The sequence below is a fragment of the Diceros bicornis genome, unplaced genomic scaffold, assembly GCF_020826845.1.
Source record: "Diceros bicornis minor isolate mBicDic1 unplaced genomic scaffold, mDicBic1.mat.cur scaffold_323_ctg1, whole genome shotgun sequence".
Taxonomy (NCBI): Eukaryota; Metazoa; Chordata; class Mammalia; order Perissodactyla; family Rhinocerotidae; genus Diceros; species Diceros bicornis.
The window spans coordinates 162,403-179,350 of record NW_026691194.1 but is presented as its reverse complement, the minus strand read 5'-3'; positions in this window follow the sequence as shown (position 1 = coordinate 179,350).

Here is a 16,948-nt window from a genome sequence, read left to right as displayed (position 1 = left end):
GGACAGCACACTCCAATCTCCCTCTCAGGGACACCTCAGTCCCCAACCCCTCCCATGCCCACCCCAGCAGTTCCCATTGTATCCTGGGAGAAGCCCGAGCATGCGCAGGACGGGCGCTCAAAGCAGCAGAGGGGCCGGCGAGCTGGAGAGCCCCGGAGCTTGTGCACTGGATGCGGGGTCCCTGGTGTGGACGTGGCTGCCTCGGAGGTTTGTGTGGGGGGATTGGCCATTTCTGGATCCTTCCTCCAGGATTTTCAGCGCTGGGGAGCTCTCCTTTCTGTCATGTGAAGGAACGCTGGGCAGGAGCGGCACCGAGGTAGGCAGTGGGCAGCGGGCTCGGTGTGGAGATCTCCACTGCAGATGGCGGGAGCGCAGTGTTGGGGGCGGGGGCCGGGGCTTCTGGCGGGCTGCTCCAGAAGGGGGAGCCCAACTTTGTCCCTTGGAGGAACAGAGGAGTGCCGCATGGCAGACCGGTCCCTCTGCCTTGGCGGGGCCCCACCACAGCGGGGCCTCCTGCCCACCAGCAGAGGTGCAGGGAGCGGCAGGGAGTCGCTTGTCCTCTGCAGGAGCCCTTGAGTTCATGCCACCCAGGAACCTGTCTAGGCCAGGTCAGGATATCTCCCGGTGAACACGGCCCTTCATAAGATGGCCTGTGGTCAGCGCTCCTTTGTCTGACTCTCCTCATTGCGTTCTTTAAACAAATAAATATTCCTACTTCCTTGGGACCACTTTTATAGAAAAGCCTAATCCCATTAATAGTTTCTGATAATTGACTGTATATTTGCAAGGCGAACTTTGAAGCCTGTGAATTATTGTAAACTGCATTTAATGAAAGGAGCTTTAAACAATCTTTGGTGCAAATTATGTAGCTTCCTAATAATAACTCACATTCTGTTAACATAGACTGATGACTGATCAATTGATGATTGACATAATGTGTAGGGAATTTTGGTATCAGTGGAAAGATTTTTCTTGGCAGTTGGTGATAGAATTAAAATCAGATAAGGAGGAGGTTTTTAGAAGTAGTATGTAGTGTGTGTTTTGTCTCTATATTCATTTACATTTGTAAGAATTTAGATTTGGAAAGCTCATAGAACAGGAATTTTCAAATTTTGATTTGACTGATAGGGTGAAAAGTCAAAAGGCCAATACGGTAGGATTCATTTATATGATATTCTAGAAAAGATAAACCATAGGGAAAGAAAACAGGTCGTTAGTTGCCATTAGTTTTAATATTTAGTTAACCATTTAGTTTAATCATTAGTTTTAATATTTCTGATAAAAAAATACATTTTAATGATAGCATCCTAATTATGCTTTTGGATGATACGAGAATTTAACAACCTATTAAATTCTGCAGTAGGAACAAATGATAAGTTGGTTATTAGTGTCTTTGAAGTGTAAGTATTGTTGATAATGAATATAAACGAGATTTTTTGGATTGCGAACTACTGATTTTTTTACTAGATCCTGTTGGACATGGCATATTACAAGCTTCAAAAGGCTCTTTAAATTATTGTAGCAGGCTGAAGCTATTAAATTGTAATGTAAGATCTTTATAGATGAAACAGGCAAAAATACAAAAAGGCATTCATCATTTTATCTTTGTTAAAAAAATGAAGTAAATCTTACCATATACATGAATGACTTTTGGCTAGATAAACCTGAACTTGACAAGATGGACTCATTAGTGTCTGGGGAAGAGGGAGACTCTCCCTCTGCCCTTTTTTTTAAGGTTCTTATGGCTGGGCAAATAATTAACAAGACAGGTTAGCAGGAGAAAATAATATCAAGTTTAATAACATGTATACATGGGAGAAAGGGACACTGCATTTTTTAACACAGTAGCAGAAATTTTCTTCTTAAATACCATGTTCAGCCAATGACAAAGGAGGATGTTGGGGGTGGGGGGGTCAGTTATAGGAAATTACCACTAAAACACAGTAAACAAGAGTAAGGTTATTATGCAGATTTAATGCCTCACCTTCTACATTGATAAGCCTCTGGAAATGAGGCCATCCCTCCCTCTTTCCAAAACAGGGAGATACCTTTATAAATGGAGATTTCCCTTATAAATGTAAGTGATTGTCTGGCAACTCCTAGCAGGGCCATCTAGAGAATGTGGCCAGAGAGACAGAACTTCTGATAAGAGGGGCTTGTTGGTGACTTTTCTATTGTAATCTCTATCCTACATTATCTTTACAGCCATCATGATAGGTCTGTTCCAGGAAGGAGCCACCATGTCAAATTTTTTAGGCAGTGAGTGGGGGAGGTCAAATGTCCCTCAGAGAAAACAATCAAGGTAAAGGGATATATTTTAGGATGGTCAAATCTTGATCTCCTACATTAGTATGGTGAATTTGTTTTGGAATGTTAAAATGGGAGAGGACATATGTGTTACCTGAGGGTGACCCAAGTCAATATGGTGGGTTTCGCTGTTTATATGCTCTTTCTGAGTTACGATCTTGATTAAACAGCTAGTCATAGACGTACCAATAAATTTGGGCCATTTTATGTATCAATATTTTAAGATGTCCTATTTCCCTGATATTTCTGATTTCAGGGTGTCTGGGAAAAACAGTTTCTCAACATAGGTAAATTGGAATATAATTTTTGATTGTTGATTTATTGAATCATAGATTTGTGGAGTTGGAAATAATTTTAGTGGTTGTAGAGCTTAATCTCTTCATTTTCCAGGAAATGGAAAGTGAGGTTTCTCAAGTTAAGTCATCCATAGTCTGACTGCTACTTAGTGGCAGAGTTGGAACTAAATGCTCAGATGCTTGTCTCCAGATTCCTAGTACAGTGCTGTAGACAAACCAATGAGTTACCTTCCCAGATCATATATGTAGCCAGCAGGGTTGATTCTTTCCCATATGCATTTTTTCCTTTCTTTTTTAAATAACTACTAACCACAATAAATTCATTCCCCTACCATGTTTAATGACTATACTTGTGTTTGTGTCTCCTCCACCACACCTGGACTCCTTAGAATGGACGCCTGCCTGTGAGTGGATTGCTGGGCCAGAGGCTGATGTGCATCTGCAACTTGACGAGCTGCAGCTAAATCACCCTCTGAAGTTTTAACAATTTCCATTCCCGCCAACAGTGTCTGAGTCATCCTTGCCCTGGAAAGTGTCAGATTGGCATTGTCAGATTTTTAAATTTTTGCCATTCTGATGGGTGAGAAATGATGTATTTGTTTTCCTCTTTGTACATTAGTTTTGACAAATGCATAGAGCTGTGCAACTACCAAAATCAAGATACAGAACAGTTCCAGCACCCAGAACTCCCTTGAGCTGCTCTTTTGTAGTCAACTCTTCCCCCACCATAAACCCCTGGTGGCTAATGATCAGTTGTCTTCCCCTATGGTTTGTCTTTTCTAGAATATCATATAAATGGAATCCTACAGTATTCAGCGTTTTCAGTCTTGTTTCTTTCGTTTAGCGCAATACGTATATTTGAGTGTTCATCCATGTTGTTGACTGTATCAGCAGTTCCTTCTGTTTTATTGTTGAATGTGGTATCCATTGTATGAATGTAACACAGTTTATCCACCCACCAGTTGAAGGAGGTTTCAGTTATTTTCGGTTTTGTCTTTTTTGACTATGAATAAAACTACTATAAATCTTTGCAAACAAGTTTTTGTGTGAACATTAGTCTTCTTCTCTTGGGTAAGCACCTAGAAGTGATATTGCTGGGTCACATGGTATGTGTATGTTTAACTTTATTTTAAAACTGTTTGTAGTAGCAAAGTCATGGCCCCCAAAGATGTCCTAATCCCTGAACCTGGGAATACTTTAGTTTACTTGGCAAAGGTCAATTAAATTTGCAGATGGAATTAAGGTTGCTGATTAACTGCCTTTAAAATAGGGAAATTACTCTGGATTATCCAGGTGGGCCCAGTTCATCACAAAGGCCCTTAAAAGGGAAAGAGAAGCAGTAGAGTAGAGAAAAAGATGCAAGAAGGGAAGCAGAGCCAGAGAGATGCAGATTTCTTGGTTTTGAGGGTGGTGGAGGGGCGCCATAGGCTAAGGAATGTGGTGGTCTCTAGAAGCTTGAAAAGGCTAGGAAATGGATTAACCTTTATAGTCCCCTCAAAAGAACCTAGTTCTGCCAAGGAACTAGGTTCCTAGTTAGCCCAAGGAAACCCATGTCAGACTGCTGACCTACAGAACTGTAAAACTATAAATCTGAGTTGTCTTAAGCCATGAAATTTGTGCTAATTTGTTACAGCAGCATAACAAACTCCACTTTAAAACTGTTTTTCATGGGCCCGGCCCCGTGGCTTAGTGGTTAAGTGCCTCCGCTCCAGTATTGGCGACCCAGGTTTGGATCGCGAGTGCACACCGATGCACCACTTCTCCAGCCATGCTGAGGCCGAGTCCCACATACAGCAACTAGAAGAATGTGCAATTATGACATACAACTATGTATTGGGGCTTTGGAGAGGAAAAAAAAAAGGAGGAGGATTGGCAATAGATGTTAGCTCAGAGCTGGTCTTCCTCAGCAAAAAGAGGAGGATTAGCATGGATGTTAGCTCAGGGCTGATCTTCCTCACAAAAAAGTAAATAAACAAATAAAACTGTTTTCCAAAGAGGCTGAACCACTTTGTAGGAGCAATGTAAGAGTGTTCCAGTTACTTTCTATCCTCATTAACACTTGGTATGCTCAACCTTTTTAATTCTAGTGATTCTAATAGGTACATAGCAGGATCTCAATGTGGTTTTTATGTGCATCTTTCTCACGATTAATGATATTGAGCATCTTTTCATGTGCTTATTTGTGATGTGTGTATCTTCTTTGGTGAAGTGTCCAAACCAGTGCCCATTTTAAACTAGGATTTTCTTATTGCCAAGTTTTGAGCGTTCCTTATAGTCCTGTCAGATATGTGATTTGCAAAGGTCTTCTCCCAGTCTGTGGCTTGCCTTCTCAATCCTCTCACCAGTGTCTTTGGAAGGTCTGTGTAACATAACTCAAGAGGTTCCACATGACTTTATTTTCCTTCATTGAGAAACAGAGTGAGGTTGGAGCACCTGAGTCCAATCAGACCTTGATCATATTCGGGGCTGGGTCTCACTTTTAGTAAACCCAGCCCTTCCACTTTCCCTGTTCCTGTTTGCTGTGCTCCCCTCCCTCGCACAGGCGTCTGGTTCTAAGTCTGGTAGATTTCTGTCTCCTCAAGTTTGGGAGCCCATAGACAATTCAGCTACACCCTTCAGACATCTCAGCACAGCTCTCCAGCCTCCTACCTCATATCGCTTCACAATATGGGAAATTACCTGAAGATCAGACTAGCCGTATGTTGGACTTAGGCCACTTCCACCACTTCTGGAGGTTTCATTTTGTTTTGTGGAAGCTTTTGGCCTAGTTCCCCAGATGTCTGTGTGGCACCAAAACTTAGCACAAGTGCTGTGAGAAAGAGCAGTTGTGTGTCTGAAACCTCTCAGGTTTCATCTGCCACACCAGTCTTGCAGAATCACTACAAGTTTGACTAGTTTCTCTTCCTTAGCCGAGGATCTGAATGAGCAAGCCAGATCCTCGGCAACCACCCAGAATCAGAAAACGCCTGCAGGGCTCACATAAAAATCTTTTTCTTCTTTCTGGAATTTTAGTTGGTTGATTCTGAAGTTCTCCGATGCTCTAAAAATATATTTATAATTTATCTGGCTTTGTCCAGTTTTGCAGCGAGTGCTTTCCTGTCCTGATCTACTCTAAAACAGAAGTTCCCTTGTCATTGGTTTTTAACTCCATTAGTTATACATTGTTAATATTATGATTGTTTGGAAAAATCATGCTTTCAATAATTTATTCAGACGTTTACCCTTTTTTAACCTCACGATCCATTTTTACCTCTTACTATTTCTTCTTCTATCAGTTTGTTTCTTCTTCTTTTTTTTTTGTGAGGAAGATCTGCCCTGAGCTAACATCCATGCTAATCCTCCTCTTTTTGCTGAGGAAGACTGGCTCTGAGCTAACATCTATTGCCAATCCTCTTCCTTTTTTTTTTTTTTACCCCCAAAGCCCCAGTAGATAGTTGTATGTCATAGATGCATAACCTTCTAGTTGTTGTATGTGGGACACGGCCTCAGCACGGCCAGCGAAGGGGTGCATTGGTGCGCACCCAGGATCTCAACCCTGGCCACCAGTAGCGGAGCATGCACACTTAACTTCTTAGCCACGGGGCCGACCCAGTTTCTTTCTTCTTAAAGTAAATTCTTTTTTACTTTTTAAGTCTTTTCTTTGAGGAAGATTAGCCCTGGGCTAACATCTATGCCAATCTTCCTCTATTTTGTACGTGGGTCATCACCATAGCATGGCTGATGAATGGTGTAGATCCACGCCTGGGATCCAAACCCACGAACCCAGGCCTTGGAAGCAGAGTGTGCTGAACTTAAACCACTACACCAGGTGGCTGACACCCTTAAAGTACCTTCTTTAGAAATTCCTTAATGAGCATTTGTTCGTGGTAATACCCTTAGTAAATGTTTGCATAAAAATGTCTTTAAGTCACCCTTGTTATTGAGATATGGTTTGATTGGGTATACACTGAAAGTTATTTTCGCTCTGTATCTTGAAGATTTAATCCAACTCTCTCTTGCCTTCCATTGTTAAGTAATGTATCATAGGTCTACATGTAAGTCTCTGTAAGTGTTCTGTTCCTCTGAGGGACTTTGAATATCTTCTTTTGTATTCAGTGTTCTTTGGTTTCCCTGAATGGATCTGGCTCTAGATTTTTTTTTTTTTATAATATTGCTTGAGATGTATTCAGCTGCCTGAATCTAGAGTAGAAGTCTTTTAACAATTTTGGAAATTTCTGTTATTATTTCTGAATATTCCTTTAAATCATATATATGTATTTATATTATTTAATTCAAATACATATACATATACAAATTCAATATATATTCATTAAATATATATTTATATTATTTAATTCAATATATGATATTATTCAATATAGTGATTTTTATTGAAAAAATATACGAGTATTACTTATATATATATTTTCCTGTACTTGACCAAACTCAAGCCAGTCTCCTTTGAGCCTATAATAACTTGGCCTATAATAACTACAACCTCTCAGCACAAATGGTTTCACATCCCCACACATATTATAAGACTTAAACACTTACACAGTTTCTAACAGCTCAAATCAACATCCTTAGGATGACTCCTGCCCCCTTAAAGCGCCTGCCTGAGAAAGCTCAAGGCAGCCAAAAGAATTGACTATTTGTTCTGACCAACACTTGATCATTGGCCCCTGACATCCCTTTCTTAGAGCATTTACCCAAAAGTGCTTACAACAGTGAATCTTTCCTCTGTCCTTTAGAGTTGTAGGTGTGTCTGCTATAACTCAGGGGTGCGTTTCTCAAGGTCTTGAGAGCCATTCATTGAAATGAGGACAGGGTGTCTGTCTCCCAGACGCTGTGAGAGGAGAGAAGTGAAACTTTGATTATTTCCAACTAGCAGACACAACTGGCCAGATCACGCTGCACTGACCAACATTCTGTAACTTTTCCCTCCCTGACTCTACTGAGCCCCTGCTCACCCCTCTGCCTGCTTCCTCATTCTCCCTTTCAAATGCCCAGTCACATCTGTACAAATCAAATTGAATTCAGTTCATCCTGTTCCTTCTTCCATATTGCAGTGGTATATGCCTGATTAAAATCTGTCCTGACAACTTTAACTAGAGTCTGGCTTTCTGTATACTCCACATTTAACACACATACAGATAATCTCATGCATATGTATAGATATGCATATACAAACGTAATCATAGTCCCTCCAGGACCAGTTCAACTGACCCCATCTTATAAACAGAGTAGTTAAGAGTTTTCTTTCAGGAACTGAGACCCCTCTTCCAGTTCAGAACAGTTGGGACCACCAACTCATCAACTGGGAGTTCACAAATGCTTTATATGTGACCTTTATGACATCAAGGAGCTAAAAACTCCATTCTCCGATCATGGTAACACTGCCAATTTGTGAACACACATCTGATGAAGAGCTGCAAAGCTTGACGTTGCTTGCGCAGGTCATCAATTACCTCACTTCTCCTTACTGCCAATCATGTATCTCCACACGTCAGAACACCCTGCACTTCATCCCATAAATTGTGCCCCAAGACCTGGATCAGGGAGACAGATCTGAGACAGACACATGCCCCCGTCTCCTTGCAGATCAATCTCACAAAATAAAGTTACACTTCATTTCCCAAAAGCTGATGCCAGAATAATTTGCTTTTTTAATGTGCGTTGGGCAAGAGAACCCCAATATTGTGCAGTAACATCAATACATGTATATACACTTAGTGGTTGTTTTATTTTTTTAATTCTCTTTGCTTAAGAGGAGTCACCGTGAGCTAACATCTGTTGTCAATCTTCTTTTTGCTGAGGAAGATTCACCCTGAGCTAACACCTGTGTCAACCTTCCTCTATTTTGTATGTGGGTTGCCACCACAGTGTGGCCACTGGTGAGTGGTGTAGGTCCACGCCCAAGAACTGGACCTGGACCACTGAAGTGGAGTTTTCTTAACTTAACCAATAGGCCATGGGACCAGCCCATGTCTAATTGTTTTGAAGATGTTACTAGATATGCAATTGAAGTTTCACTATGATCTCTGGATTTCCTTGCTGTTCCTTTAGTCTCCCACTTCAGTGTATGTGTTTCTTGCTACATCTTTCATGTTAGAGGAATTCCTCAAATATCAAGTGGTCCTTGGCTACCTGTTCATATTTCTGTGATGGGAAGAAAACAATTGAGTAAGATCTTTGTGGGCCTGATGGGGCCTGTGAATGTCTGGACTCAATGTTTCTTCAGATGTGTTGAGGGTTGAAGTAGTAACAGGCAAACAATGTTGGTGCCCACACTGATCTCTAACAACATACTTATTCTACACATTCCCACAATGACAGACATCCTCTGAACACGTGGAAATGTTGACAACACACTCCCACACACACATACACACTATTTGCAAATGACCAGCAGCATTCAGACTGTAAACTACACATAATGCACACTGATACTCAGAACATACACACAAACACACACACATACAGACGACTCACTGTCTCAGAGACCACAGTGACTTGAACTCTCTCAACACACACGTCAACAAAACACACCTTCACAGAGAAGCCATAAAAGCCATACACCCTGTGACCATACAGAATTGCTGAACACACAGACATCCACACAACAAAGAACGTGGCCGTGAACATCTGGGCTTGATCAGGGGGGTTTTCACACCTCAGCATCAACATGGACACCCCGGAGCGAGAGGGAGAGGCAGAGGGCACAGGAAGAACATGTGGGGAACAGTCAGGAGACACTTGCATAAAGCAAATATGATACCTGCAAAGCTGGTTGCTAAATGACATATGACTCAAGTGTATGAGGACACAAGAGGATCTGAAATGGTACAAAGGAGGTGAGTGATACAATCCCATCACAAGATATTTAAAAGTAAGGAACAGTGATATTTTAAAAAGCACTCAAGAGAGTGCATCAAAGCTTAGATATAATTCCAAACAATGAATGACATGGAATTCTGGCCAAAGAACAGCCATTATTGCTGTTAAAATTCTTATTTAAATATTTCTTATAAAATTATAGAAATACTCCTTGAAAAATGACAAATATTCATTGGTTTAAAATATTTAAAACATTTCAGGATAAAGTTACTTCAGGTTCCACTTTTATTGAGTAGCTTTTCTTGGGCAGCTAGAATATCTGGACAAAGCACACAGAACAGCTGTTTGAAGGGTTATAGAACATCCTGTGCAGACAGGACTTGAGGGCTTACAATCTCTGAGACTAGGGAAGCACAAGATAGTGAGCACCATCTCCACGTGGCTTCTCCCCTAAGGCATTTGCTATTTCAACAGTGAGAGAAGAGAGTCTGAGCAGAATGAGGAGGAAAAATGAACTGAAATTTGGTTCCAGCCAAGTCCAGTAACTTCTGCTTCTAGTCATGTGTGGTAAAGGCAGAGCAACAATTAAACATTGATTTAATAAGTACTGTGTGTTTGAAAACACCAAAGGGATGTGGAAGCAAACAGGACTAGATGAAAGAAAATTTCAAAAAGGAAAGAGCCTTTTTAGGTGAGATTGCCACACATGCCCTCACCCGGGGGAATTTGCTTAATCTGGACTCTGATAATCAGACCTGTCTTACCAGAAGACAATTGTAAGTACAGTCTGCCATAATTGATCTATGTTAGCTTTTAAATATCATAAGTTTTGTTTGGCTGTTAATTTTTACTCCCTCCACTAGAAGACTCTATGAAGGGTAAGACATTGTATCATTTGCCACATGATCTCCAGAACATTCTTCAGTTTGGGCTGTATGACTTCTATAAATATTTGTTAATTGTTGGTTTCATGACTGCTATGGACTGAATGTCTATGTAATCCAATTTCATACGATAAAATCCTAATCCCCGACCTGAGGGTATTTGGAATTGGGGCCTTTGGGTGTTAATTAGCTTAGATGAGGCCATGAGTGTGAAGCCCCCATGATGGAATTAGTGCCCTTACAAGGAGATGGAGTGCCAGAGCTCTCTCTGCCACATGAGGGTAGAGCAAGAAGCTGTCCTTCTGCAAAACAAGAAGAGAGCTCTCACAAAAAGCAAATCAGCTTGAACCTAGATCTTGAACAAGGCGGTCTTCAGAACTGTGAGGAATGCACTTTTGTTGTTAAGAGTGCCCAGTCTAGGGATGGCCAGGTGGTGCAGTGGCTAAATGTGGGTGCTCTGTTTCAGTGGCCCCAGGGTTCACAGGTTCAGATCCCAGGCATGCACCGATGCACCGCTTCTCAAACCATGCTGTGGCAGCGTCCCATATAAAAAGTAGAGGAAGGTGGGCACAGATGTTAGCCCAGGGCCAATCTTCCTCAGCAAAAAAAAGGAGGATTGGCATCAGATGTTAGCTCAGGGCTGATCTTGCTCTCACACACACACACACAAAAACCAAAAATGCCAAGTCTAGGGGCCTGCCCCATGGCCTAGTGTTTAAGTTCAATGAGCTCCTCTTTGGTAGCATGAGTTCGGTTCCTGGACACAGACCTATACAACTCATCAGCAACCATTCTGTGGGGGTGACCCATATACAAAATAGAGGAAGACTGGCACGGATGTTAGCTCATGGGGAATCTTCCTCAGCAAAAATATAAATAAATAAAGTACCCCGTCTATGATATTTTTGTTACAGCATCCCGTACTGACTAGGACACTGAGTGTGTGAATAAGTTCATTTAGATTGACGATCCTTCTTCTACATGACACATTATTGCCAATGATTCCTAAATTGGTGTGAGTCAAATTTCCCTTAAGGGTCATAAAGATGTTAAGGCCCTTCTGCCTAGTTATGCACATATTGATACACATGAAAACATGTTGCGTCAAGTGCTTTATTGACACCTTACTCTCACACCTGATCCCATTGGCCTTCAGTGAACCTCAGTTTTACAGTCAGTGTATTCCTCAAAGGGCAATAAAGGAAAGTCCCTGGACTGAAAAGGGTCGGTATCCATCCTGCAGCTCCTGTCCTCTGCCCAGCCAGCTCTAGAGCAGTGTCAATTTACAAGCTAAGCTTTTCTCCAGGCAGCTCTGTCTTTCTCCCAACATGTTCTCATTTAGGATGATCTCACCAGGAGGAATGAGTGGAAATTTGGAGAGAAGAGCTACAGAAGGCATCTGCCAGGGGAAATTCTTTGTGGTTACATGACCTAGGATATGGACACCTGGCTGCTCTAAGGGGTCCTGAAAATGGAACCCTTCCCATGTCTGCAATATCCTTCCATGTCCTCTTTCCCCACCATCTCTCTGTTCTTGGTGGACAAATTCCCTTGGCAATGACAATAAAAGAATGAAAGTAGGGAATGGCCCATTTCCAGTCTCAGAATTCTGTGAAATTTTACTGCCTATCCCCATTCTCCCAGGACTGACACTCTTCTTATTCTTTTAAGATTAGATTACATTTTAATCTCCTTTAATCAGAGTTTTCTCTCATCCTTGTTATGTATATACATGTTCTAATACATAATATTGAAAACATTATTTTTGGCCCTACAATCTCCAGATTCACTCATAGTTATTTTCTGATGGATGCATGCCTTTATATTTATGTTTATAACTCCATTAACTATAGAAATTGAATAAATGCTGAGTGGTAATGTACTAATACAGGAAAATGGCCCATTTTTATTCAACATAAAGTTGCATGTTTTCATCAAAACAAATACATGAATACTTAATTGTTCAGCAAAAACTTTTACTATGTACATGTAAGCAATTATAAATCTATTGGAGTTGGTTTATCTTGTCGGTTATTCCTTGTTTCTGAATTGTGCCTTCAGCATTTCCATGAACACTTTAAAATTCTGCATCTTTATCCTACCATTTTATTTTTTTGTTACAATTTTTATTAATTTATTTTCCCCCAAAGCCCCAGTAGATCGTTGTATGTCATAGCTGCATATCCTTCTAGTTGCTGTATGTGGGAAGCTGCCTCAGCATGGCCGGAGAAGTGGTGTGTCGGTGCGCCCCTGGGATCCAAACCCAGGCCGCCAGCAACGGATCACGCGCACTTAACCGCTCAGCTACGAGGCCGGCCCTATCCTACCATTTTAAATACTAGGTCATCGACAAAAGTCCACATTACTCGTTCAGTTGTGTGTTAGTGGATCCTTTGTAGGGTGTTTTCCTAGGTACGTTTTCACATGGTCATCGACAAAAGTCCACATTACTTGTTCAGTTGTGTGTTAATGGGTCCTCCGCAGGGTGTCTTCCCGGGTACATTTTCCAATGTGAACTCCAGCTGATGGCCTTGTGACACTGATATAAATACTGGTGTCTCCACAGATCATGGGGCCAAAGATGTGTGGTCTGTTATGAGAGGTTCGGGGATTCGATCGGAGACGTAAAAGACACTTTCCACTCCAAAGAAATGGACTGAAGGTATATTTTACTATATAGAGGATAGTAAAGGTGAGAATCTGCAAACAGATCTGAATAGGTCAAATATTAAGAGGGAAAAACATATGCTCGACTGGAAAGGGAAAACATCCACATCGGCTGAAGAGAAATGACACAAATCAACCGGAAAGAGAAACACCAGGTTGACCGAAAAGAGAACACATCAAATCAATTACTTCATATCAAATCAATTACTTCACATCAAATCAATTACTCACAACATCCCAGCCTCACTGCCAGGAAAGCCCTGTCAATCGACGAGGCTGGGCAAGGATCACACGTCCTGGGCAAGGTGTCCCTTCCACAGGTGGAACTCTCACCATGTCTCAGTTTCCAGCAGTTTATATAAGCAGTTACAGAGTTTACAGAGCAAGCATCTAGTGTTCCCATGCACAAAATGGTTATCAGTGGCGTACGTGCACTGAGCCCCTTGGCTATTGTCCCAGCCCAGTAGTTGTGTACGTGCATTGTTCTCTTTGGTTATCATCTTAGCCCTGAACAGATGGCCAGTCCATCCCACGCTACGATGCTCCAAGAGCCTTGAAATGTTACAACTTGCAACTCTCTCCTTGGGAGAAAGGCCAGTTCCCGGGATAAGGCCAGTTCCCACCACACAGAAAGCAGCTTTGTATTTATTTGTGTGCTGGTGACTATAGGTCGATGGAGCGGCCAAATATGGCTTTACTCACATCAAGACAGGTCCTTTACGGAGTCATATATAACCTAATACTTTTCATTCAATCAGTGTAAGGAATGCTATGGAAAGTAGATTGATGACAATTAATAAAAGATGATTGACTATGAACATGCTGTTAGGGAGAAAAATTGAACCTCTGGGTATAATGGTTTACTTTTTATGCAATTAATCAACCACCCTAACAAACCCCGTTGATAGGCAGGTCTATATACAGATATATATTAGATTAAGATTATATCATCATTTGTTTGAATGTGCTTTTGTAAAGTATGCCTTGTTTCTCTTGCTCTTTCGTACTGGGTGAAATACGGAATAGATAGAAACTGACTGGATTACTCTGGTCTGAACTCATATCATATAGGGGTTGAATCGTTCAACAAATGAGCAATTAATGGCAGCTACACCACTGGGATCTCCTGCTCCAACATCACAGGCATACACCCTATTGTGGATACGGAGTGTAGAATAGGATGCGCTGTTATCCCGAGGGTAACGTGTTGTGTTGATCAATATTTTGGATCAATAAGTGATAAAATATTTTGACTAGCTAGTCTAGATTTTGATCACTCGGTGGTTATTTTCTTCTCTGAGGTCACCCCAACCAAAATTGTTAGTCCATTTAAGTTTTGTTATCCCTTGATTTGGCTTACCTTTGTTTATTTTTAATTAATTGAAGTTCCATAGATTCTTCTCGTCTTATTTTGTCTTTCCCACCTCTTCAGGGAAAGGTCAATTTCACTGTTTAAATGTAAGAGAGAGTAAAACTCTCGAGTGGCCCTTCATACAAGTTCTCATTTAGACAACAAATGATGACGTTGCCTTTGCAAGGTCTGGTCACCGCGGCCTTTACACCGTGTCACTGGGCAAGCAGTGCCTGTAACACCAGCAATGCCAGAGGAGATGCTTTAGGTAAACAGGTGTGGGCTGTGTTTGCCGAGTTTCTTTTACTTTGTAAAGCTTTCCTTGAATGCCTACCTGTGTTGGGTTAAGAATTAATGTAATAAATAATTATTGGGTTGAAATGATTTTATTGCTAACTTTTGGTGATTATGTGTTCTGATATAAGATTATGCAAGGGGAAACAACTCTTATTCCTCATAGTAACAGTACTACTTCTATGAATTAATAGATTAATGCAGTATTAGATCAGGAGTTAGTTTCTGTGATTGAAATCAAGATAAGTATATTGTCGAACCTGAAGGCTTTCTTAATTGGTGGCTGAATTTAGGACAACGAGGGTATTGTTTGGACTCCCTCTCTGAGGAAGGTTGTATCCTGTATCTTAAAGGCTGTTCCTCTTTAGGGCTGGGTCTGTGCGAGGCAAGAGGCTGGACAAGTGTGGAGCTGGCTCTGGCTCATAGGGATGAACAAGAGACACAGAGCACCTGCTGCCACACACAGCGGCAGCAGACATCACTCATCAGTCACGACATGCTTGGCTGCAGAGCCAAGAGAGACCCCAGTCCTCAACAAGGTGCAGTCCGAAGCCACTCCCGGGCAGAGCAAGGGACTGTGATGAACCCATTTGCAGTCCCTGCTCCCCTAAGACGTGATGTAGACCTCCTCTCCCCACTTACTTCAGCAGCTCCTCACTGTCCTCGGGACTCAGGCCTTTAAGGCCCGCCAGCAGGCTGCTCCAGCACTTCTCCCTCCTTATCATAGTCTCCCTTCTCTGCTCTCAATATAGTTCCAGGGCAAGTTACTTGTGTCTCCTGAGTGCTGCTCCTTGTCCTGGAAAGCCCTTCCTTCAGTCCATCCACTCTGTGCACTCCTACTTACCCTTCAAGACTCGACTCCAGTGATGCCTCCTCAGGAAGCCCTCCCTGATGCTCCATCTTCCCAGGCATGCTCTAGGCCACCACACTGCCTTCTGCCCACGTCCATCACTGCCGGGAACCTTGCTGGGCCCCCTTGTTTGGTCTCCACGTCCAGCCTAGCCCCTCTAGGGGAGGAAATGCTTAGGCTCAGGGCAATGGAGCAGACTCCTGGACCGTGGTGACACTGCCCACCCAAGAAGAGGTCATTTTTGGCCCACTTCCAGCTTGGGCCCAATGCGGCTCAAGAGGAGCCAGGACACAGGGAGGCTGTCTCTGGGCTCCACAGGTCACAGGGTCAGCCTAGAGAAAGGGCACAAGGGGCCACACAAAGGGGCTCAGGAGAGAACCCAAAGTCAACAATACCCTTGATAAGGGCAGCAGGGCCCAAAGGCAGCTGCACTGGCAGCAGGAGGTGTTGGCGAACTTTTTATCTGCTCAGAGCATCTCAGGGCTGGATAGAAGGATCTCAGGAGGCCCGTCTGAGGTGGAGGCCACCTCGGGGGCATGTAAGCAGAAGCTGAGGTTCCTACAGCAAGTGGAATCTGAAGAGGTGACCCTCAGACCACTAGCAGCTCTAACATCTTCGAGTTAGAAGTCAGTACCCTTAGTCACAGCCTCTAGCTGCCTGCTCACAGGGCTGTGCCTCTCAAACACAGCTCCCAAGGCAAGTGGAGGTTGAGGGTGAATCAAACTTCCTACCCATGAGAACTTCTGTGATCCCGGCCTCCAACAAGGGGTCAAGGATGATGAACAAGGGACAGAAGGACTGACCCACAGGACTTCCCCACGGATTCTGAACATGCTTGTGATTCACGGGACCACTAAGTATCTGTCCTCATGTCCACTCCTTTCTCCCCAAAAGGACATGTCAGTGTTTACTATGACATCCACAGACACATCAAGGGCATCTGGGAAGAATCATGTGTACATCTGGAGAGAAAAGAACTGTGAAAAACAGTAATATCTGCCTCCATGTGTGCAGATACTGACACCCACATACAGCTGTCACATTCCTCCAGCAGCCCTGGAATAATCCGCAATCACGCTGGCAGGTTTTGGCACATGGCAGCCAAACCAACTTGTGGTGTCCACAAATGCCACCACTGCTGGGGCCTACCTTGAGATTGGGGGTGGCAGGGTGTCATGCCCCATTTCACAAAGTAGGCTGGTATCCAGGAGGGTCTCACAGCCTTTGAGGATCAGGCACTCCATGGCTATGTTTTCCTGGATGCTCTCTGTCTCGTTTACTTCATTGTTCATTATCCTGTGGGGACAGAAAATAAGCCAGAGACAGGCTGCCCCCACCTCTCAGGGAAAAGGGAATGCCAGGCCTCTGGCCAGACGTAGGAAGAAGGCCTGGCACCCAGGATGCTCAGGTGGAGCCTGTGGTCATGAAGGGGGAGAGAGCATGCATATTGAATACCTGCTGTGCTGGGCACTCTGTGGGCATG